The sequence below is a fragment of the Carettochelys insculpta genome, chromosome 28 (genome assembly GCF_033958435.1).
Source record: "Carettochelys insculpta isolate YL-2023 chromosome 28, ASM3395843v1, whole genome shotgun sequence".
NCBI lineage: Eukaryota > Metazoa > Chordata > Testudines > Carettochelyidae > Carettochelys > Carettochelys insculpta.
In genome coordinates this window covers 5,547,845-5,571,177 of record NC_134164.1, presented here as the reverse complement: position 1 = coordinate 5,571,177, position 23,333 = coordinate 5,547,845, and the positions used below count along the sequence as shown (strand labels likewise).

Below are 23,333 nucleotides of genomic sequence, written 5' to 3'. Positions count from 1 at the left end.
ATCCCTCCCGGGCGGCCGCCCAAGCCATCAGCTTACAGGGAGCATTGGTGCTAAGTAGGAAGTGGCACATAAAACTCTGTTGGGACGGCAATGCCAGGAACTGATTGATCCAAAGGGAGCTGGGCCTGGTTGCAGGACTGCGGGGGGGGGAGGTGTTCGGCATCAGCACGCGGCGGCCAGCTTCCCAGAGTGGAAAGCAAGCCCAGCTTGCCCAGCCCCGAAGAGCACCCGGAAGGATGCGGCCTTGCCCCAAGAGGCTGCCTGTGCCATAGGAGAGTGCATGGCGGGTGTGACTCCCAGAGGCTGGGAGCTGGTGCTGGGAAATAGGGTTTTGTGAGTGGAGGCTGCGGAGGGACACTTGTGTTTTTCTTGGGTCTCCAGCCGGGTGGAGGTGAGCGGGAAAGGGAGCAGTGAAGTCCATTATGTGGGCAAGGCAGCCATGCCAGGAATGCTCTGGGTGTGTCCGCTCCCGGACGCCTGCGACTTTCAAGTCACTGGAGGCTTGTGTGTGCGAGGCGACCCTCCGGCCTCTCCGCTCAGAGCCTCCTTTATGAGCCAGGTGAAGGGGGCTTTGTGCTGTCCGGCTGCCAGGCCAGGGAAGGAGCTGGAGGAGGAACAGACGAAGTGGAGACAGAGCCTGGGTTGTGGGGCTCTTTCCCAACCTGCCGCCTGCTCCGAAGTACAGGAAAACGCCTGTGTACCAGCCGCAGGACCGTGGGCCGCCGGCCGGTCAGGGCGGGAGGGCGACAAAGAGGGTTCTGTGGAGAATTTGGCCTCTCTCTAGTCGCTGGGATCCTGTGTCAATCCAGAGAGAAACAACGCCCGGCCCCCGACCTGTCCTGCTTCTGTGAGGAAGCGGCGCCCGCAGGCACGAGGAGGACACAGGAGAACTGAGGACCGCGTTTGTCTCGGTGGCTGCAGGCTTCCACGTCAGCCATCCCTCCTCGCGGATCGGGGACCGCCGAGGTAAAGCCAGGCACGGCCTGGGCCCTGCCACCTCGGCAGGAGCTGGAAAAGTGCAGTGACCAGGTGCGCACCCCACCCGAGGCCTGTTGCACCCCGGGGTGCAGGGTGGGGGGCTTCCGGCTCTGCCCTTTGCGTTGAGATGACGTGGAAACCAAACCGGTGGGTTTTCAGTCTCCTGCCGATGGTGTGCTTTGGCCGGTGCTCAGCGCCATCTGGCTGGTCCCTTGGGCCCCTCCCCGTTACACGCAAGGGTTGTCCGCTCTTTGGGGCAGTTGCCGGTTTGTACAGCGCCTAGCACAGTTGCCACAACCTGAGCTTGGGTAAAGACTTAGAGAGAGCCGTGGCGTTGTTCCGCGGTCAACCGGCAGGGCAGGGATACAGCCTGGAGTCGAAGCCAGCCCAGTGCTCTCCCATGGGGCCATATTGTCTCCTTTGCTAGTCCCCAGAGGGGCCTCCAGTCCTCTGGCTGTTACCCCAGTACTGATTCTGGATGGGGCCCTTTGCATGCATATGAATTCCCTACTGGCGGCTCTGCAGACTGGGCCACCTCTGGGCATGGGGATCGCTGTTCTCTCTTTTTTCCATCCATGGGCGGAATAAATTTTACACCCACCAAGGCATGTGCGGATGTGAACCACCCATAGACACACACGCTACCGGCTGCGGGTACTCTGCTAACGAGCTGGGCAGCACCTGAACCTCTCCTGGGCAGCCCCCAAGCTCTCAGCGTACAGGGAACACTGACGGGCCAAGCTCCTCCCAGACACGAGCCTGTCAGAAAGGAACTGAATCTCTGCCTACACCCCAGCTGTTCCTGGAGGGCTCTGCTGGGGCTGCCAGCCAGGTGCCCTTGGTGAGGACGTGTTACTTCTGACTGATGGCGACTTGTCCACTGGGCACTGGAGCTTTAAAACCGGGGGGCATGAAGGTGACATTTGTTGGGACTGTTGGCTCCAGCCAAAGACAGGCCAGCGCAGGAGGACCTGACTGTGTGGTTACGTGCTCAGGGGTGTGTGTTCATTTTCCCGCCCCAGATGCCCTGTGTGTCCTTTAGGTCCCCATTTAGCAAAGCGCTCAAGCCTGCGGCCTGGTCCGTTTTCAGCTCCTGCTTGACGTGAAGCACGTGCTTCGGTGCTTTGCTGACTCGGGGCCTTACTCTCTGTTTCTGAGTTCCCCAGCTGTGCGCTGGGGTCACGGCCCTCCTAACATCTGCACTGCAGGGTTGTGAGGGGAACGACCAGCTCGTTACACGTGCAGCACACTAGGGACCTGGGTCGTACCAAGGAGCTGCTGGAATATAAAGTGCACAGCACCTGGCAGGATCAGGCTCTTGCACCAGTCATCCAGGGCATTGACAAAACCTTCCCCCCACATCCTGAGCCATGAGCAGCATTCCCTGTAAGCTGAGCTCAGGGTCGGCCACTGAGGAGAGATTCGGGTGCTGCCCAGCTGATTAGCAAAGCATCCACAGCCGGCAGCAGGTGTTTCTCTTGGTGGTTCACATCCGCACATGCCTCACTGCACATAAAATTTATTCCACACATGGATGTTAAAAATTAGATGGACCACAGGACATCTTCAGGAGAGTCTGCCCTTAGTGACCTGTGGCTGGTGCATGCACTTTAAGTGCCCTGTAGATGTTGAAGCTGCAGCTGCAGCCTGAGCTTGGGCACCCATCTGGCCGGACCCTGGGAGATGGTCAGGGCAGTCATTGTAGCTGTGTGCGCCCACTGAGAACACACTGAGGTGTCTTGAAAATGAATAAAACACGTTAAACGAAGATGTGTAGTAAGCGATTCCACTGGTGCCCTTCTCTGTGTTTACGGATGCGCCACAAGTCAGTTGGCTCCCACGCTGAGTAAATACACGGGCTGGCGAGGTTTTTCAGTTCCTCTGTCGTAGGAAGAGTTGCAGTGAGAGGGGAATTGATTTTCTCCTGCTCGAACAAGGCGAACCGCTCAGAGAACGGGCCAGCTCGTAACCCCTCTGTCAGGAGAAATGGGGAAGGCACAGGTGGGGTAAGGAGGATTCCCACCCCCCGTTCTCCTGGCCTCTTCCCAGGGGTCTCCTGCGGGGTTATTCGCTGGGGCTGCGTCTCTTGGGAGTTGTCTGTCGTGCCAGGTAACCTTGTGAGAGGGTTTGGTAAAGCTGGCCAAGGATGCACTGTTAACTCTGGATAACAAGCAGTCCTGTGGCACCTTAAGGAATAACATTTATTTATGAGGTAACGAGCTTTTGTGGGTGAGACCACATCTGAAGAAGTTGGTCTCAGCCCCCGAAAGCTCATTACCTAATAAATTAATGTGTTCGTCTTTAAGGTGCCACAGGACTGCTTGTTTTCCAGAGCTGCAGCCTAACCCTGCTTCCCCTCAGGCCATTAGCTCCTGCTCTTAGGAGCAGCCAGAGATTCACCCTCCGGGCAGACTTCTGAGGCAAGGAAAACAGCTCAGCTGTTCCCAGAGATACGTTCCCTGAGGATTCCACCTGGGGTAACAGCCCCAGACCTGCTCTGGGGCTCTTTCCAACCACTCCATGCAGTGTCCCCTTGGTGTGCTTTGGTCAGGTCTGGGAGCATCCTCACTCAGAGGGGAGAAGGAGCTCAGAATCACAGCCGGCGGCCTCCTCTTGAGACATGCACTGCCATGATGCGCCCTCTTCTGGGGAGGAACACGTAACCCCTCCAGAAGGGGAAGGCTGTTGGAAAGTTGAGCTTTGTTCCCACTGCTGTTGGGTGGCTCTGAGTGTGTCTCTTCCCCCTCCCAACCTGTGCATGGCCTGTACGCTGGCTGAAGCGTTGGGTTTCTACAGCGTTTCGCAAGCATGGCCTCTGGGCAGTCACAGGAATGAAGGGGATTTGGGGTGCTAAGCAAAGCCCTGAGATTCCCCTTCTTCCAGGGACATAACCAGGAACATCTGTGTAACCCACACCCACTTGAGCCGTGTCTACACGTGCACGCTACTTCGAAGTAGCGGCACTAACTTCGAAATAGCGCCCGTCACGGCTACACGCGTCGGGCGCTATTTCGAAGTTAACTTCGACATTAGGCGGCGAGACGTCGAAGTCGCTATCCTCATCAGGAGATGGGGATAGTGCCCTACTTCGACGTTCAACGTCGAAGTAGGGACCGTGTAGTCATTGTGCGTCCCGCAACGTCGAAATTGCAGGGTCCGCCATGGCGGCCATCAGCTGAGGGGTTGAGAGACCCCTGCGGGGCTCTATGGTCACCGTGGGCAGCAGCCCTTAGCCCAGGGCTTCTGGCTGCTGCTGCTGCAGCTGGGGATCCATGCTGCAGGCACAGGTTCTGCAACCAGTTGTCGGCTCTGTGGATCTTGTGTTGTTTAGTGCAACTGTCTGGGAGGGGCCCTTTAAGGGAGCGGCTTGCTGTTGAGTCGGCCCTGTGACCCTGTCTGCAGCTGTGCCTGGCACCCTTATTTCGATGTGTGCTACTTTGGCGTGTAGACGTTCCCTCGCAGCGCCTATTTCGATGTGGTGCTGCGCAACGTCGAAGTTGAACATCGACGTTGCCAGCCCTGGAGGACGTGTAGACGTTACTCATCGAAATAGCCTATTTCAATGTAGGCTTCACGTGTAGACGTAGCCTTGGTGAGATACCAGGTCCCCTGATGTAGCAACACAGCAGCTGCTGAGCCTGTCCCAGCCTTGGCAAACCTCTGGATCTTTGCACTCTGACAGCAGAGGCTCAAGAGGACCCGGGTTTTCTGGGTGCTGCCCATGATCCACCCAGGTGTGCAATGTTCCATACAGATGGTTATGTCTAGTTCCCAGCTGGAGAACTGGTTGAACACTTCTCTGCCCTGCCAAGATCTTGGGGTAGCTGAGCCCCACCTCTCTGGTGCTTTGCTGGCTCCTGGGGGGCTGCGGACCTGGATTCCCTTGTGGGCTGGTTCCTCAGGTTTTGCAGTCACCAAGGGTGTGTGGGGCGTTGGGTGCTCAAAGTACTCTTTTTCCACGCTGCTTCAGCTTCGGCTGCGTTGGCGGAGACCGGCTGGACTCGGTGCCCTCCCGGTGTACACTTCAATACAGTCCGGCTGCAAGGTTCTCCCCGTAGCGTGTGTGCCCGGACCGTGTGTTGTTCCCGGGTAGGATTCCAGTTCAGATTGTTAATTGAAGCGCTTGGTATTCTTGGTTCTCACTAAGACCCTGACTTCGTGCCACCTGCAACAGTAAGTGCCGTCAGGTCAGCGTTAAGTGCAGCCAGAGGCTTGTTAACTGTACGCACCAATATGAATGGCAGGGCCGCACGGCGTCTTTGCTTAACCTGCGAGCTGTTAACCAATGGCCAAAGCGATGCTATGTTTTAAAGGGCAAGGCAGTTTCTTTTTCTTACTCTACCAACCTGTCCGTGCCCATGGGCTGTTGCGGATCGGATCAGAGGAATAAACACACAGTGCGCTTTGGTCATGCCCAATGCATCCCCTCCAGGTGAGAAGGAGCTCAGAATCACAGCAGATAGTCAGCCCTGCAGGTGGCTTGCTGTTGAGACCTATTGCCAGGATGCGTCCTTTTCTGGGGAGGAGCATGTAACCCTTCTCTAAGGGGAAGGCCGCTGCAAAGCTGAGCTTGAGGCCCAGATTTGCTGAGGGGCTCTGGGCAAGTTGCTTTCCGGCTTACACACAGGTTGGGAGGGGAAAGAAGGGGCAGGTGGGTGGCAAGAGGCTGTCGGTGGAGGCAGGAATTATGGACGTCTCCACCCTTTTGAAGCCAAAGTTTTGAGGCCTTTGAGCCAATCAGGCGCATGCAGATGCATTGCCCCCAGGAGAAACTTCTCAAGATTGGCATGAGAATCATGAGACTTCGCAACGAGATGACGCTGGGTGCCGTTTGTTTGAGCTTGGCACATATCAGGCTCTCAGGCTTTGCTCCATGGCCCAAGGGCTGGAAAAGGCACTGCTTATGGTAGAGGAAAGCCGAGAGCGTCATGACATCCCCTGACTCCAGGAACAGGGGGTTTTAATAGAAACTTCAACCCGCGGGAGACTTGGGATAAACTCCTGGGAGCTGACAACCGCTGGGTGCAGTCTGCTGACCCTGCCGGATGTGCAGGACCACAGTGAGTCCTGCCAAGATAAGTTCTTGTCTAATTCCTGGTGAGGTTCATGTCCTTTTTTAATATGTATTTTGGGAGCACCGAGTGGGTCGCAGCCAGGATCAACACCCCCAGTGTCCTGGATGCCACACAGATACAGAGAGACGATCCCAAGCACAGAAGCCCTTGTTCCATGACATGTTGTTTTCCTCTAGGCTTTTCCACCCATGTGCGGGATAATTATTACGTGCACCGAGGCACACGTGAGTGTGCACCGCCAGTTGAAACAAAACCTAGCTGTGAGCTCTGCTCATCAGCAGGGCGACATTTGAATTTCTCCTGAGTGGCTGCACAAGCACACAGCTTACAGGTAACACTGGTCTGCGATGTGTGTTCCAGGAAAGCCACCGGACAGCTAAGACCTGAGTTGTGCTGTAGTGCCATTGTCTGTGCTTGTGTATCCGCTTCTTTTAGATGGGCTGCTCATGACCTCTTGTTGGCCAGAACAACCAGGCAGTGGCTGGTGAGGGAGAAGTTGTGAAGGCAAGTGTGGCTGGTAGTGTTCCTGCTTTTTTTCCCCCCCCAGTCCATGAGCAGAATAAATTTTGTTACATGCACCAAGGCCTGTGTTGATGTGCACCACCCAAAAAACACGCTGCTGGCTTTGGGCGCTCAGCTGGGCAGCACCTGAATCTTTCATGGGTGGTGTCAGAGTGCCCAGCTTACAGAGAACACTCGTCTGTGGCCATTTAGCACTCTGCGTGGACCAGATCATGCTGGCATCCCTTGAACTTACAGGTGGATCCATCATGCTGCTGACAAGCAGCTTCTGTGCCATTGTTTCCTGGGGGAAATGTTACCCACCCACGTCACCATGCCGGACGTTCAGTCCCTCTGTACTGTGCATGTGGATCTGCCTAGGAGGGCAAGGTTTAAGTCCAGGCTGGTTCTGATCTCGGACTGGACGCTGGCAACAGAAAGCGTAGGGAGCGACAGGGAGTAGGGAGCGACTGTGCCCAGCAGGGGTTTGCAGAGTGAGTTCTGTCCGCACGGTGCTAAAAAAAGCCACAAGACGAGCAAAATTGTCGACTGAGTCACTAATAATTCACCCGCTGCTTTAGTCACTAGCGGATTCTAAACCGGCATTAAGTGTGCTGCTGAGGGTGCATAACCTGAATTCTAATCGTGTTAAACTGACGTGACTGAAGGAAATAAAGCCCTGCTCCTGCCTCCGCCGCTTCCAGCTCCAGATGGATTGTCGGGCTCAATGCACAACCCGCTGCCGCTGGGGATGCTCCATTAACGACGACTCCTTAACGCAGAGCGCGGATCAGTAGCACCGGAGGAGGTGTTGTTGGGAGCTAAGGTACGGTCTGTAAATAGGAGCATGACGGTGAGACAGCTGCAAGCTCGGCTTGTCCTGCTGTTCCCTCGGGCTCCTCCATGCGCTGTCTACCCCCCGCTCCCGCATCTGTGTCCGCTTGTCTGTCTTGTTGTCCAAGGTGAGCTCTTTGGAACGGGGACCGATTTTCCATTGTATTTGCGCATGCTTCTGTAGATGTGCTCGCACACGAGTGTGTGCACACTTGTGTGCATGTGGATGCTTGTGCGCATGCTTGTGCGCACAGTGCCCGGCACGGGGAGACTCCAATCCCCACCCATGGAACTGTGGTGACTTCAGTCATCTAGTTCCAAAAGGGTCTCCGTCACGGTGTAGCATGAAGGCAGGAAATGTGGGGCGAGAGTGGGGGGCTGGCGCCTCTGTTCTACTCCAGCCTCTAGCCGCTCGAGCGGGAATGAGGACTTGAGTGACGTGGGTTCTAGTCCCAGTTCTGCTAGCGGCAGAGTGGTAAGACCTGCGGCTGATACTCGGGACTCCTGGGTCGCTCTGGAGAGGAGTCCCTCCCCTCACTGCTTCGGGTCTGCACAGCGGCGGTACGGATCTTTGCTAGAGTTGTCTTCCGCGACTGAAGGAGGAAGGTGAGGATATTGGTCAGGAGTCAACCAACAACCGCAGCTGTGGAATGTTAATGGGGCCCAATATTCCCCCTAAGTTTTTCCAAGCCAGGGTGGAATAAGTTTTGTGTGCACCCAGATGTGCGGCTGTGCACCACCCAGAGAAACACAGGCTGCTGGCTGTGGGTGCTCTGCCAATCAGCTGGGCAGCACCTGAATCTCTCCTGGATGGTTGACCAAGTGCTCAGCTAACAGGGAACACTAATGGGTCGCCGTCCCCCATCAGTGAACCCACTTAGTGAGCACTCAGCAGGTGGGAGAAGGAGGACCCTCTGGAAAGCATCATGACAAAACTGGCTCCCCTGGGCCTGGCAGGAGCAGGGGGCTGGAGTGCAATCTGCTACAGGCTCAGAGAGGCCCCTGAGTGCAGGAGTGACCCCGGCACACAGAGACACTGTGCGCCCACTGGAGGATGACACCACAGCGACCGGCCAGCCCAGACAGCTGCAAGAGCTTGTGGGAGGGAATCCAAATGCAGATGATGCCCCATGAAATCCATCTCCCAGCATTCCCGCCAATTTTTTCCATCAATGGGTGGAATAAATTTTGTTATGGGCACCGAGGCGTGTGCCATGTGCACCACCAATCAAAACAAGCTGCCGGCTGTGGGCGCTCTGCCAACCAGCTGGGTGGCACCTGCGTCTCTCCTGGGCAGCAGCCCAAGTGCTCAGCTTACAGGGAACTCTGCCATCCTCACCCCTTGGTAGGGACTAGTCAGCGCCTGATAACAGAGGGATCCTCTCTTCAGGCTGTTGGCTCCCATGTGTGCTGGCTGCAAGGGCTGCTGGGGAGCGAGAATTCCTCATGGCAGGAGGGTGACAAGTGGGGCGTGCGGGGGGTTGTTATCCCCCTGACTAGGTTGCATGTGTTTCCAACTGCCCTGTAGCAACCCAAGGTGGGTGCCTCAGTTTCCCTAGGCACAGCATCAGTGCATAGCGGTGAGGGGAGTTTGGGTGTGATGACCTCTCACACGTAGGCCATGGCTCTTCCGGCTCTTGGTAACCTAAGCAACCAGGTGATACCTTTTTTCATCGGGAAACAGGACAAAGGAGGGAGGAGGGGCCTGGCTGGTCTGAATTGGAACAGGGCCATTGGGTGGGGCAGTCTCAGCTGACTTGGCCAGGAGGGCTTGGGGGCCTCCCCGTGCCCCCTCTCCCCAAGCTGGATGGTACTGAGGGCGTCTGGTTTCTTTGCTGACTCGTCTGTTCTATGCTGTGTCCCTGTCACCTAATAAACCTGTTCTCCATGCTGAAGGAGCTTCACATCTGATGGCAGATGGGAGGCCATGCCTGGTGACCCCACACTCTGTGACAGGGGGATTTCAACGTGCTGGGGTTTTAGTTTTGCCCTGCAGCGGGATGGGACCTGGACTGGCTTAATTGCTGTTCCACCCCCTGCCCCGGAATTCCATCCCTACAAACCTTCTCAGGGAAACTTTCATTGAAACTAAGGCTTTTCCACAAGGAATTTCAACTTTGAGGAGCTGGCATTTTGGATTTAAAAAAATAAAAAACGGGTTGCCATTGAAAAATTCCTGACTCGCTCTTAAAGTGAGTTTTCTGTCGGTTCTGTGGTTAATGTCGGAAGCTGGGAGCCAGGAGTCCAGGGTTCTCTTCTTAATGCTCACTCACGGAGTGAGGTCGTGTGGTTAGAATAGCAGGCCGGGATGTCAGAACTCCAGGGTTTTATTGCCAGCTCTGTCAAAGGGCCATGCTCGGGTAGGTTCTCTCTTGTCTTTTGGTTAAATATCCTCTGTGTGTTGCTGGGGCAGTTGCTGGGGGTAAATGACTGTGAAAAGTGCTCTGAGATCCTGAGATTGATGGTGATTTGGAAAGGCGATGTATTTACATCAGAATCACAGAGTTGGAAGAGACCTCAGGAGGTCATGGAGTCCAGCTCCTTGCTGAAAGCAGGGCCAACCCCAACTAAATCAGCCCAGCCAGGGCTTTGTCAAGCCCGGATTTACAAAACCCCTAGGGATGGAGATTCTGCCACCTCCCCAGGGACCCCATTCCTGTGTGTCACAACCTCCTAGTGACATAGTTTTTCCTAATATCCAACCTTGACCTCCCCAGCTGTAACTTCAGACCATCGCTCCTTGTTGTGTCATCTGCCAGTGCTGAGAACAGCCTCCTCCATCCCCTTCCACCCCCTTCGGGTAGTTGAAGGCGGCTATCAAATCTCCCCCTCTGCCGACTAAATTGGCCCAAATCCATCAGCCTGTCAAGCAGAGGCAATGTGGGGGTGCACTGGGGGTCACATGCCCCCCCATCATCTGCTCCTCCTCCGCATTTGCTGTCCATACCGCGCCACGCTGGGGGAAGAAGGGACAGTGCCTGCATGCAGTGGCAGCAGTGCCAAGCTTTGGCAGGAACGACAAGGGGGTGGAGCATAGGGAGGAAAGGGGAGGAGCTTGGGTGAGGAGGGGGCGGGGCACATGGCCAGCGCCTCTCCCAGACATCCCCGCCCCTGTGCTCTCAAAGTCATGTGCTGAGTTCCTCAGGGCTCTGCTCCTTTCCGAAACAGCAGAATAACTTTGCAGTGGAGCTGAGCAGCGTAGTTCTCGGAACTGGCCGCGTCTGCATTAATGATACATCGTGCTGCTGCATGGAGCTCTGCTTTGTGCACTTTGTACCCAGGTCCGATCACGACCAGCTCTTCCACGAGCTCCCTTTTGAGTGATCATTTTGCAGGTTTTATTGTTTGTAACTGGTAGTGCTTGCAGTAAAACGCAGGGACAGGTCCAAATGTTCCCGTAGAAACATCTTTAAATGAAACACGACCTTTTCATCAACGGAGAAATTCTGCAGGCGATATCCATTTTCTGTGAAATCTTCAGGTTTTCTTAAAGATTTCCTATTCACCATGGGAAAACCCCCACTCAGAAAAAAGTTCTGCTTTTTGGGGCCGGAAACGGTTTTTCTATTTGATGAAAACTTCTGAAGCGAATGTCGATGAATATGAAAAGTTTCGGATTTTCATTGAATTTTTGGACAGCTGTAGTAAAAAGTTGTCTGAAAAATTCCTGGCAGAGGTGATCCTTGAAGAGGGAACTGCAGGGATGGGACCGGGTATAAAAACCTGAGCAGGGTAGTTGTGGGGCATCCCACAGATGTGACTTGTATCAACACCTCTGCCGCCCAGCCAAACCGAACAGCTCATGGATGGGGCTGGTGTGTGGACCAAACGCCTGTCGCTCCACCCTGTTGGGGGGAGTGATGGCAGAGAGAGAATGCAGCTCAGAGTAGCTTGTAAAACAGTCCCCAACCTACATGCTCCAGCCCACAGCGTGTCTTCTCCCAGCATCACTGGTTTTGCACCTTTACTGTGGCCTGTGCAAAGCCTGTGTTTCTCTGGGTGGTGCACATAGGCGCATGCCTCGGTGCACAGAACAAAATTTATTCCACCCATGGATGCAAAAAAAAAAAAAAAAAAAAAAAAAAAGGAACTCCTGCACCTGTCAACTGAAACAAAAAGTCTCGTGGGCTGTGCACACGCCTCCCATTGGCCGCAGGCTGCCCATCACTTCTGCAGAGTGTAGTGCTGCTTAGACACGAGGATCTCTTGGTCGTGGGGAGGGGTCTTTCTGCCTGTCTCCCTCCTCTTTGTATGCTCCCCTGCTCCCTTCCGTAACTCAGCTCCCTGCCCGAGCTGGGGAGCACACATTAGCTTTCAGCTCCAGGGGTCCCTCCCCTGTCAAAACAGAAACCAGGGGCTTTGCACATTCGTAGCCCCCACCGCACAGGCAGTGGCAAATGCCCCTTCACGCCACTGCGGTGGTTCTGGGTTTGGTGAAAACGGTGTCTGCCCGGTGCATTGACGGGCAACCTCTCACCACTGGGCACCTGGTGCTAGGGCTGGGCAGCCCCTGGGATTCCCAGCTGGGATTCCTGTCTGCAGCACACACATCACATGCGGTTTGCAGGATTGTTTCTTGGCTGCCTGCACCCATTTTTCTCTGGCGACTGGCGTGCTGCTTGTTCCTGGGCTGGTGCAGACCCTTGGCTCAGGCTGGCCAAGCTGCCTGGCGACCGGGGATCCCAGGCCCTGGGGCAGGGCTCCTCTGGCTGCTTGATTGCCAGCCTATGGTATTTCCAGGTGCCTCTTGCGGGTAGTGCCTGAATGGGCATCCCTGCATGCCAGCCCAGTGCTCATATCTTGCATCCTGCGCTGAGCTGGACAGTTTCAAGTCCCAGTAATTCAGAGTCCCAGTATCTCTGGGCCTCACTGTTCTGAGCCCTGGCGCCTCTGGGTTTGCTGCGTCGGTTATGAATGTGAAAAAAACCAGGCCTCTGTTTCTGCACCTCTTTCATTCCAAATGACGCCCTGGGACTGGGGGCGCTGGAGGTGGCAAGGCCTGCTTGCCCATCACGTTGGCGTCCTGTTGCTACTACAGAGAGCTGAGTCTCGCTTAGCCAGGCTCTGCAGGGGTCCAGGTGACCCTTAAATGCCAAACACGGCCCAGATGTACCAGGCTTGCTGCCTTGGGTTTGTAACGGGCCCAGACACGTTGCAGCATTTTAGGACAAAGGCAGGAATCCCTGGCAGAGGCTCAGGGGATATTTGCTTCACACAGGAGGCGCTGGGGGTTCTGAGCCCGGCCGGATTCCCTGCTGCAGGGGAGCTTAATGGAGCCCCACGCGACCCCACTGTACTCAGCAGGTTTTACTGTCTGCCCTGGAGGCACTTTGCAAGTGTTTAATGGGACCGGATCGGCCAATATCTGCATGGGGTTAGAGTCCCATGAACAGCCTGGAACCCACCCCTTGCCCCCCACAGTGCCGGGAATCTGCCTCTGCGGCACTTGGCTTATCGTGGTCATTGCGAAGTTGTTTGGGGTTTGCAGGCGGGAGCATGCAGTTCAGCACCAAAGAATCCAGGGGCTGTGGCGTTACACTCGCCGCCAAGGCTCGGCATTGGCTGTTGAACGAACCGGTTCACATGAGTTGGCAGGACATGCATAGATGCTTTCACTGGGACAAGTGCCACCACCAGGAGGGGAGGAAACGAGGGGGTGTTTCATGTTGGAAATCCACCAGGTTGACGGGCTGTGCTTGGAGATTTGGTGTGTAGCGCACAAAGAGGGCTCTTGAGTGTTTCTGTAGGGGGGTGGTTTTTATGTTTGCCTTACTCACACAAGGGCCCTGGTTCAAAACCAGGCAGAAACGTAGTGTAAATGGGGCTCTTAGGAGCGGTATTATGGCAGGTCCTTGTGACGAAGGGGTGTATTTGTGTGTGAGGATTTTATTCCCCTGGTTAGGTCGCACGTGTTTCCGACTGAGCTGTTTTAACACCAGGTGGGTGCCTCAGTTTCCCCAGGCACAGCATCTGCCCCCCGCCACTCCAAGACAGTCTTAGAAGTTCCAGCCCAGATTGTGTAAGGTGCTGTACACACACCTGAGGAGACAGTCTGATAGGACTCGCTGCCCAGCAGAGCTCTCCATTCAAGCCCACAAGACAGGAAGAGGGGAGAGCAGAAACACAGCAGGGGGTTAGTAGGAAGTGACTTGCCAGCCAGCCAGTGCCAGAGCTGGGAACTGAGTGCAGATCACTGCCCACTAGGACATGCTGCCTTTCAGGGTAGTCAGTAAGCCAGTGCACCAGTGAGACAACGGTGAGCAGGTTTCTGCCTGCATGGGGCCGTGGAATGCACTGGAATTTGCTTTGGGGCAGCTGTTCAGAGGAGAGGCATTGTTTCCACGGAAGGCAGGTAAAAGCAGGATGAGGGTGGAGCAGAGCAGAGCACAGAATGCAGAGTGCGTCTTGATAAATCTCCTGCTGTAACAGCTCTCCTGGGGTCCGCGTTCTCCCTGAACCCCGCCACACCCTGAGATTGCAGAGTCAACGTTTGGGTTAAGCCTGAAAAGTAACACAGAGAAAGCCGTGCTAGTCTATACACTATCAAAACAAAAAAGCAGGCCAGTAGCACTTTAAAGACTAACAAAATTATTTACTAGGTGATGAGCTTTCCTGGGACAGACCCACTTCTTCAGACCATAGCCCTACCAGAACAGACTCAGTATTTAAGGCACAGAGAACCAAACATAGTAATCAAGGTTGAGAAATCAGAAAAATTGAAATCAAGATGAGCAAATCAGAAGAGCAGGGGGGCGGCAGGACGGGGGGGGAAGTCAAGAGTCAGATAAAACCGTCTGGGGTGAGCAAACTTTTTGTATTGGGTCCCACCTTTCGTCCCTGCGTTTAGCAGCTCCCTCCCCCTCACCCCCCAACTTTTCTAATGTCATCCAAAGTGATGGGAATTTCGGTTATGTTGATATGAAAAAAAAAAACCAAACCCCTTTCAGCACCTGTAAGAAAATAAGTAGAGTGTAAAATCTTTATGAATCGGTGTGTAAGTTGGAATGCACAGACGTAAAAAGAGTAAGAGATTTTGACATTTTTAATGAGATGGATGAGCCAGAGACCCAGCAGCCGACTGTGCTGGGCCCCCACTTACAAAATTTCATGCTTCTCTCGCAGGGAACCCCCCCGTTCCCTCCGCACTTTCTGCACCCCTGGGGTAAGTTACAGATCAGCTGGGCGTTTCTCGGGGTAACCAGGTTGGCTGTGGCCTGGCCCGGCAGGAAGGGGCTCAGAGAATCGGGCCGGGGGATGTGCTCAGTGCTGCTCTTCAGTAGCAAACGCCCTCCTGTGGTTTTTTTTTTGTGGAGGGAGAGTCGGCGAATCTGTCCTTTCAAACAGGAAAGCTGAGCGGTCGGAGCTTGTGAAGCAGCTCCGTTGCTGCCCAGTTGCAAATACTGGCGCAGCTGCCTGTATCACCAGCCAGCACTTGCTGCCTTTTGGTCTCCTTTTAGCTAAAGTTTTCCAATTTCCTTTTCCTCTTCTGCCGCCAGCCCTTGCCCGTTGGCCGAGCTCACGCTGGGCAAAGCTCAGGCTTTCCTTGTTCTAGCAAGTTGTGTATTGCCTGCATAAAAAAGCTATTTACTTGTCCCCATACCAAAAGAGCTGGGGGTCACCAAATGAAATGAATGGGCAGTCGGTTTAAAACTCCCCAAAGGAGGTATTTCTTCACTCAGCACACGGTCGGCTTGTGGGACTCCTGGCCAGAGCAGGTTGTGAAGACCAGGACTTGAACAGGGTTCAGAACAGAACTAGATAAATTCACGGAGGTTCAGTCCATCAAGGGCCGTTAGCCACGATTTCTGGTTCTGTTTGCGCCCTGGTGCACTTGGCATTGGCCACTGTTGGAGGACAGGATGCTGGGCTAGATGCACTTTTGGTCTGACCCCATGTGGCTGTTCTTATGTTCTTATAAAAAGCCAGGGGTGCGTAAAGCCAGTCCCAGCAGGGAGTTAGAATTACAATTTTCAGAAGTAAATGGAGAAAGCTGAGACAAGATGGAGAGCCCAGGCGATTAATTCAGGCTGGAATGATTTTACTGATCCACCTAGTGTCTTTAATCCCTCTCCTTCCTTCTGTCCCCTTGCCAGAGAGCAATGAATATATTTATTAGCCCACATCCAAGAGACACTGAAAGACATGGGCAATTCATTATCATCTGGCCCATTTAATTTCCTTGCCTTTCAGCAATGGCTTCTTAGCAGTAACAGACCAGTTGGCTTTTAAAGTGAGTTGGAAATCACGTTGCACAGAAGAGCACCAGACTTTTGGGAAGTGGGGGAGGGACTGGATAGATTTGACATTAGATTCTCAGGCTGTTGAAAAGTCCCCTCTTGAGCTAGGCTGGCTTCAGCACGTGCCAGATGGCTCCCTGAGGCCAAGCGAATGTTTCCACTAATGTTTCCATGGGGCGGGATAAGTTTTGTTACATGCACTGAGGCATGTGAAGAGGTGCACCACCCTAGGCTGCCGGCTGTGCGCGCTCTGCTAATCAGCCAGGCAGCACCTGAATCTCTCCTGGGCGGCTGCCCAAGCGGTCAGCTTCCAAGGAACACCGCTCAGGGTCCCTGGGTTTGCATGCCGTTTCAGTAGAACTGGTGGAGAAGTGGTAAAGAATTTTTTGGTCCAAACGTTCAGAATCCTTCCTGCCGTTCAGCACGAGGCGCTGGGGTGAGGCGGGGGCTTCCCAGCTTTTCCTTTGTCCTTTTTTGTCTCTGGCTCCTGAGACACAGGGAAGCATCAGCGTTTCATTCCCCCTGGAAATGAGGCCGCATCGGGATAACACCAATGGGGTGAAAGAGGCCATGGGGGTTTGGGTAGTGCCGTGGGGACTCAAACAGTAGTGTTCCACCTTGCTGGGGTGAGGGCTTGTGGGGGAGCGGTGCTGGGGAGCACGGAAGTTATGTGGGGGCTGTGCCAGGGAGAAGGTGGAATTATGCAGGGGGAGGTCGCTGCTGAGGAGTTATGGGGGACCATGCTGGGGAGCAGGTGAGGTTTGAGGTGGCTGTGCTGGGGAGCAGGCAGGGGGCATGGGGGTTTGTGCCCGGGAGCAGACGGTTTATGCAGGGGAGTGCTGCACCCGGCAGCAGGAGGGTTATGCAGGAGTGGTGTCTCGGGAAGCAGGTGGGACTTACGCAACGGGGCTATGCCAGGGAGCAGCGGGGCATTGTTTGAAGGGGACTGTGGGGTGCTGTGTGGGGAAGCAGGCAAGGACCACGCTGTGGGGGCAGAGGCAGTGCTGGGTCTCCTCCATAAAAACCCGCACAGTAGCTCTTTGAGAAAGGACGTGGCTGTTCCATCGGCTCTCCCAGTGCGAGTGGCTGTGCGAGCCCAAGACACCTGAAGGAGTCCGTCATGGCCGAGACGGTTTTCTAATTCCACTGGCTACGCACAAAGAGCATCACTGGCTTATCCAAATCCCCCTCTCGGGGCCTGGCCGCTGGCCAGCGCACATTAGCAGCCTGCACAGGCCAGGGCGGAAGCAGCAGTGGGCTCACGCTCTAGGGGTGGCTCTCAGGCTCCCAGGTTGGGGATGGTAAAAGTGGCAGGCGGGATGGAATTCGCTCATTGCTGCAACGGTTTCGGCTCCACAAAGCCAGGAAGAAGCCAGCAGTAACCTTCTTCCCCTGGCGGGGGGGGGCGCGTTTGTGAATCGGACGCTCTCCAGGCTGCAGAGCGCTCCTTGTGATTGGCATAGAATCGTAGAACAACAGAGCTGGAAGAGACCTAAAAAAGCCATCGAGTCCAGCCCCCTGCTCTAAGCAGGACCAAACCCATCAGATCAGCCCCGCCAGGGCTTTGTCCAGGTGAGACTTAAACACCTCCAGGGATGGAGACTCCACTGCTTCCCTGGGTCGACCATTCCAGTGCTTCACCACCCTCCTCCTGAAAAAGTTCTTCCTAATGTTCAAACTGGACCTTTCCAACCGCAACTTGAGACCATCGCTCCGTGTTCTGCCATCTGTGACCACTGCGAACAGCCTCCCTCCAGCCTCTTTGCAACCTCCCTTCAGTAAGTTGAAGGCTGTTATCAAGTCCCCCCTCAGTCTTCTCTTCTGCAGACTAAACAGTCCCAATTCCCTCAACCTTTCTTCATAAGTCATATGCTCCAGCCCCCTAATTATTTTGGTCACCCTCTGCCCTCTTCAGCATATTCACATCCTTCCTATAACTGGGGGCCCAGAACTGGACACAGTACTCCAGATGCAGGGAATAGAAGTGGGAAAGCAGAGTGTGTTGTCCCAAAAACGTTTCTTTCCGAGTTTTTAGGGCCGCGTTACAGAGGGGGTTTCTTGAGGGACACTTGGCAATTGTGGTTGTTTTATAAGTGGAGCTTGAAGGCCCAGCGCAGAGAAGCATTGTGCTTGTGGCTGCATGTTACATTCAAGGCATACGCATAGTGAAGTTACAAAGATAAAAAAATGCCTGAGCTGGAAGGCTGCAATGTAACGATCTTCTGTTTCGGACTTTTGAATGATAACAAAAAAATGGCAAAACAGAAAGAGAAGAAGCAGGCTGCTCCGTAAAGCCAAGAGGTACCGCTCTGCCCATCTTCTAGGCTGGCTGGCTGTGACGGAGTCTGATCAGACACTTCCTTACAGAGCCTTCCAGTCTGCCATCATGATCAGAAAACTCTTCCAAAATTACCGTGCTAGCTTGTCATTTCAGCAGGTTTTCGTGCTGATTTCTAAGGTGAGAAGATTCTCTTCTACAGCCTTAGCTGAGAGCCAGCTGCCTTTAGACTGAGCAGAGTGGTGCAACGGGAATGTGCTGAGTCCACAATCCAGCGGTCGATGGATTGAAACCATTCTCTGCTAGCTGTGGCTTGCATTCTTTTATTTCACCAGGAGGGCAGTGAAGCGCTGGAATGTGTTACCGAGAGAGGTGATGGAACCTCCATCCTTAGAGGTTTTTAAGTCCTGGCTTGCAAGGTCCTGGCTGGGATGACGGAGTTGGGATTGATCCTGCTTTAAGCTGGGAGCTGGACTCAATGACCTCCTGAGGTTCCTTCCAGCCCTGCCCAAAACCTGCAGCAAGGCAGAGCAAGAGACAGTCCGTGCCCCAGCGGGTTTGCAGTCGAAAGAGACAAAGCAGACAGAGGGATGGGAGAAAGGAGGTAGGGTGATCCTCGTCTGTAACAACGGGAAACAAAGAGCCACCTTGGCCAAAGCGCTCAAGCATGCTCCTGCGGTGGCTTCCCAACTCCAGACCTCAGGGTGGCGTGTGGCTTGCACCAGGAGTTGGCAGAGTGCAGAATTCAGTGACCCCGACCAGAGGCGACCAATGTAGGGATTCTGGGGTAGGGTGGATGCCCCATCCCACCCAACCCGTCCCATGCGCCTCCCACCCTTGCTCTGTCCTCGCCCCACCCACCTCTTCCTGTGGGTACCCCGCTATCCTCTCCAGTGGGTGCGGCACAGTCTGGGGGAGAAGTGGACCAGCCTCCCCACTCACCACAAGCAAGGTGGGGGGAGTGACCCTGGGGGTGCATGTGACCCTCTGTGCACCCCCCAGGCATCACCGTTGGTCCCTAACGCTCGGAGTCTGTGATCCCTCAGGCTGGGAGGGACGAAGCAGCTTTTTGGCCTTGTTCATTTGATGTCTCTCCTGCTGCCCAGTTGAGCCGGGGGGCTCTTGATGGCGAGGCAGCTGGTTTGAACACAGCTCAGCCCCTTGCCAGCGGGTCGCAGGCTTTCGTTGCCCCTCGTGGGTTAAAGCGCGGCCGCGGCAGCGTTGCAGCAGAAGGGCCCAGGCAGGAGCACTGGGAGGGAGCTCTGTTGCCTCTCCAGGTAAACCACCGGCTCCGGAGCCTGGCTTCCACTGTCGCCTGACAGGGCTGTCCCTTCCTGTACCGGAGAGGGCGCTTTTTCACACCCCTGAGCCAGAGCATTGCCACGCAGTCAGACTCTCGGATGGACCAACTGTCCTGGGGCTGCAGTAGCCCCAGGCCCTTGAAATCTCTGCTGGAGCGGCGAGTGGAGATCTCTGGGGGGCTGTGAGTGCTGGAGGTCGGAGGCGGGGTGGGGGATTTGAGGTCAGGCTTACTGTTGTTACTTATCGGGGTGGAACACCATTCCCTTATGGACCCCTGGCAAGGTGGGGAGGAGGGACTGGCCCCTCTTGCTACAAGGTTAAAAGGAGCAATGGTTCCCAGTCAGGCTGGGGCTCCAGGGTTTGGTTTTGTTGGGGCTGGGAGCAGCTTTTGGCTGTGTCGACAGACCCCGAGAGGGAAGCAAACTGCAGGCCTACGGTCTACATACGCCCCCCGACATTTCTTCACTCTGACTCCTGAACAAAGTTTTCAGAAACCTCTAAGTGGCATAGGAGCCTAAATCCCTTGCGCTGAAGCGTACGAGTCTGACAGCTTGGATTCAGGAGACAGAAGCAGCCCTCCAATCCTTTGATCTTCTGCTGCAGCCTCAACAGCTTCCTAAATGCATTCAGCAACCTCCCCGTGCACCAACAAAAGCTTGCTCCAAAGTAATTAAATTCCTTGGTTGAGTGATGACGGAGTTGGCACTCTTTTGAGCACCCTGTAAGCTGCGGTGCCACCTGCTTGCATTTATAGCACTGGGATAAAGATAGTAACAAACCCAGCAGAGAGACAGAGGCCTGTGCAGAAAGTCGTTCAGATGCTGGCTACTAATTGCCTTGCAGGCAGCCTTTTTCACACATTTCTTTCATAAGGAAAGATAAGCAAAGACTTTGATTTAGCTCCTTTTTTTTCTCAGTGCTGAATGAAGCATCTCTTTGACCATGTTGGGCTGAGGCTCCCAATGAGTGTGGGTGTTTGTATTATGGGGTTGTCAGCCAGGTGGCACGGAGCTGCACAGCTCTGGCGAAACGAATTCTTTCTTCCACTCTCTTATTGTGCCGTCTTTCGGGAAAAAATTACAGCTCCCGGGATTCGCAGGTGGGCCTGTGAGCCAGCACAGTATCCGTAAATGCAAAGGTTAGACCCTGCCCGGCACAAGGCACTGACTGCAGGAGCTCGCCACGGCTGAAGACAGGGTAGCGCGGAGCATGGTTGTTGCTCTAGTTGCGTCGTTCGGGTGTCTGATCAGCGCCTCCCAAAACAGATTCTGTTTTCCCAGTTGGAGGAAGGACAGAGAAGTGTTGGGGGCCAGAGGAAGCGATAAAAGGACGTGCTGAAGGCGCATATGAAAAAGTTCAGCATCAGTGTCAACACTTGGAAGAACTTTGCCCAAGTCCGTCCCCAGGGGAGAACAGTGATCTGCGAGGGGGTGGCGCGGTTTGAGAGATCCTGCTGCAGCGCAGCCGAGGAGAGATGGAGAAGAAGAAAAGAGCAGCAGAAACTGCCCCGCGCCCCTCCAACAACTATCAGCACCTGCCCCCTCTGTGATAAGACCTGAAGCTCTAGAATCAGGCTGGTCGGCCATCAACAGACTCCCGAATAGGAGGGTGACATGAAGACATCCTGCGCGTTATTGAGTGACTGCCAAGACAAGAAAACAAATTGCTTGGGCTGTTTGTTTTCTTGCATCCATATGAACGTATTTTTTCTGGTAAGTGACGTTGCTGAGTCAAGTTTGTGACATCCTTGCAAAGGACAAACTTACCAACCTGGGCCACCTCTCTGGAAAGCAGCACAGGGTGAACCTTTCGAATCTGGAACTCTTGTGTCCGGCCACATCTGTAATCCAGTGTGATTTCAGTTAGCCGGATGACTGCTTAGCACGGGTGTGGCCAAGTTTCCCGGGGCCCCATAAAGTTTGTTTCCAGCCACCAGTCCTGGCTCTCAGTGTTCTGTGCTGTTGTTTGGCTGTAATTTACCCCAAAATGTCTTCTAAGAGCCCAGTAAGCAATGGAAGTGTTGGTCATGTGCTCGACAATGTTCACCTCCCATGGTCTGGCAAATTCTCTTGTCCCGCACCAGTCAGATCCCAAAGGTGCCAGATTAGAGAGGTTCAACCTGGACCGCCAACCCTGTACGTTCAGAAATCACGAGTCAGACCTCTCCACCCCGCCCCCAATGAAGCTTGGTAAATATAGGAACAGCAAGAAGTCCTGTGGCACCTTGTAGACTAACAGATATTTTAAGCTTTCATGGGCAAAGACCTGCTTCATCAGATGCATGAGTCATGATGAAGCAGGTCTTTGCTCACGAAAGCTTATGCTCTGAAATATCTGTTAGTCTGTAAGGTGCCACAGGACTTCTTGTTCTTGAAGACACAGTTACACAACTACCTCTCTGCTGCTGGTAAATACAGGCTTCTTGTCATTTGTCATCTCGCTTTTGAGCTAGATTCAAGTTTTCCTGCATTTCTGTGCAACTGTTGTTCTTCTTTGCTTGCATTAGTGCCACATCTAGCAGCGCCGGTCATGGAGGAGCGGTCCGCTGCGCTAGGTGCTGTACCTTCAGAACAAGAAGGCATTCCCTGTCCCAACCACCTACCCATTGAAGTGTAGGATGAGGAAACAGAAAGATGCAGACAAACAGAAGTACGAGGAAACAGCGCAATGATCTTGTCTCAAAGTGCAGCAGCAGTTAAAAAATCAAACAGAATGGGAAGAATTATTAAAAAAAAAAAGGATAGAGAATATCTTATTGACTATATAAATCCCTGGTACACCCACATCTTGAGTACTGCGTGCAGATGTGGTCGCCTCATCTCAGAAAAGAGATCTTGGCACGGGAAAAAGTACAGAAGAGGGCAACAAAAATGATGAGGGGTTTGATGACAGACTGTGACTTTTCAGCTTGGGAAAGAGGAGACTCAGGGAGGAAAGGACAGAGGTCTAGAAAATCATGACAGCTATGAAGAAAATGAACAAGGAAAAGTTATTTACTTTTTCCCATAACAGAAGAACTTGGGGTCACTCAGTGAAATAATAGGGAGCAAGCTTAAAAGAAATAAGGAAGTATTTCCTGACACAACACATAGCAAGATGTGGGTGTGCTATGGATTTATAATAGTCTGAAGCTGAAGAGGGAGAGGTGTAGGTTGGATATTAGGAAAAACTACTTCACCAGAAGGGTGGAGAAGCACTGGAATGTGTTGCCTAGAGAGGTGGTGGATTCTCCATCCCTGGAGGTTTTTAAGTCCTGGCTTGACGAGGTTCTGGCTGGGATGACTTAGTGGTGGTTGGTCTTGCTTGAAGCAGGGGGCTGGACTAGATGACCTCCTGGGGTCCCTTCCAGCCCTAGGATTCTGTGATTCTGTGCCGAGGCAGTAAGTTATTCTCTCTCCTTTTGATAATAATTCCCAACTTCCCATTTGCTTTTTTGGCTGGTGTGGCGTCCCCAGTCTCTGTTTCTCAGAGGCTGGAAATGGATGACAGGGAAGGGATCGCTTGACATGCTTTGTGGATTTAAATGTTGAATGCAGGTTTTACCTGTTTGTATTATGGTAACACCTGGGTGCTCCAATCTACTTCTGCAGTGAGGCTCTGCAGACCCAGTCACTGCCCGAAAGAGCTGGCAGTCTAATAAACAAGAGAGCAGTGACTGGGTCTGCAGAGCCTCACTGCAGAAGTAGGCAGTGGAAGGGCAGAGGAAACAGAGAGGAAAAGGACTTGACCAAGGTCCCTCTCTAGGTCGGTGGCAGAGCTGCAGCGAGTCTGTGGAACCCTCATAGGCTTAACAGTTAGAATCACATCTGGAGAAGGAGCTACAGTGACACGTTAACTCCAAGCAGAAGTCTTTCCCATAATGCTGCCCACCCAGCCTGCACTGAGCAAGGATCACGATGCTCTGGCATCTGTAGCAGCCCCAGCCTCAGCCAGCAACGTGCCTGATGAGACGAGCTGCTGCTGCTCTGGTGACTGGGTCACCGCTGTATTATCGGCGATTCCAGGGGTGACAAATTGTTGATCCTGTTGCTTTTCGGAGCCGGCGCTCCTTACTTGGTCATGGTTGCTGGTTTCAGAGCCAGGCCAGCCCTCGGCTACAGTTACAAGCGACACATGCCATTGGAAACC

General features: G+C 54.0%; 1 protein-coding gene across 2 annotated transcripts in view; it reads left to right on the top strand.

Moving 5' to 3' along the window:
• The first annotated feature begins 7,271 nt into the window (after nucleotides 1–7,271).
• Nucleotides 7,272–23,333, top strand: part of LOC142002745 (zinc finger protein 385C-like) — a 142,115-nt gene continuing 126,053 nt past the window's right edge. For both annotated transcript variants that reach the window (XM_074979114.1, XM_074979113.1), the window contains exon 1: nucleotides 7,272–7,380. The gene's annotated coding sequence lies outside the window, so the exon portion shown is untranslated. The remainder of the gene's footprint in view (nucleotides 7,381–23,333) is intronic.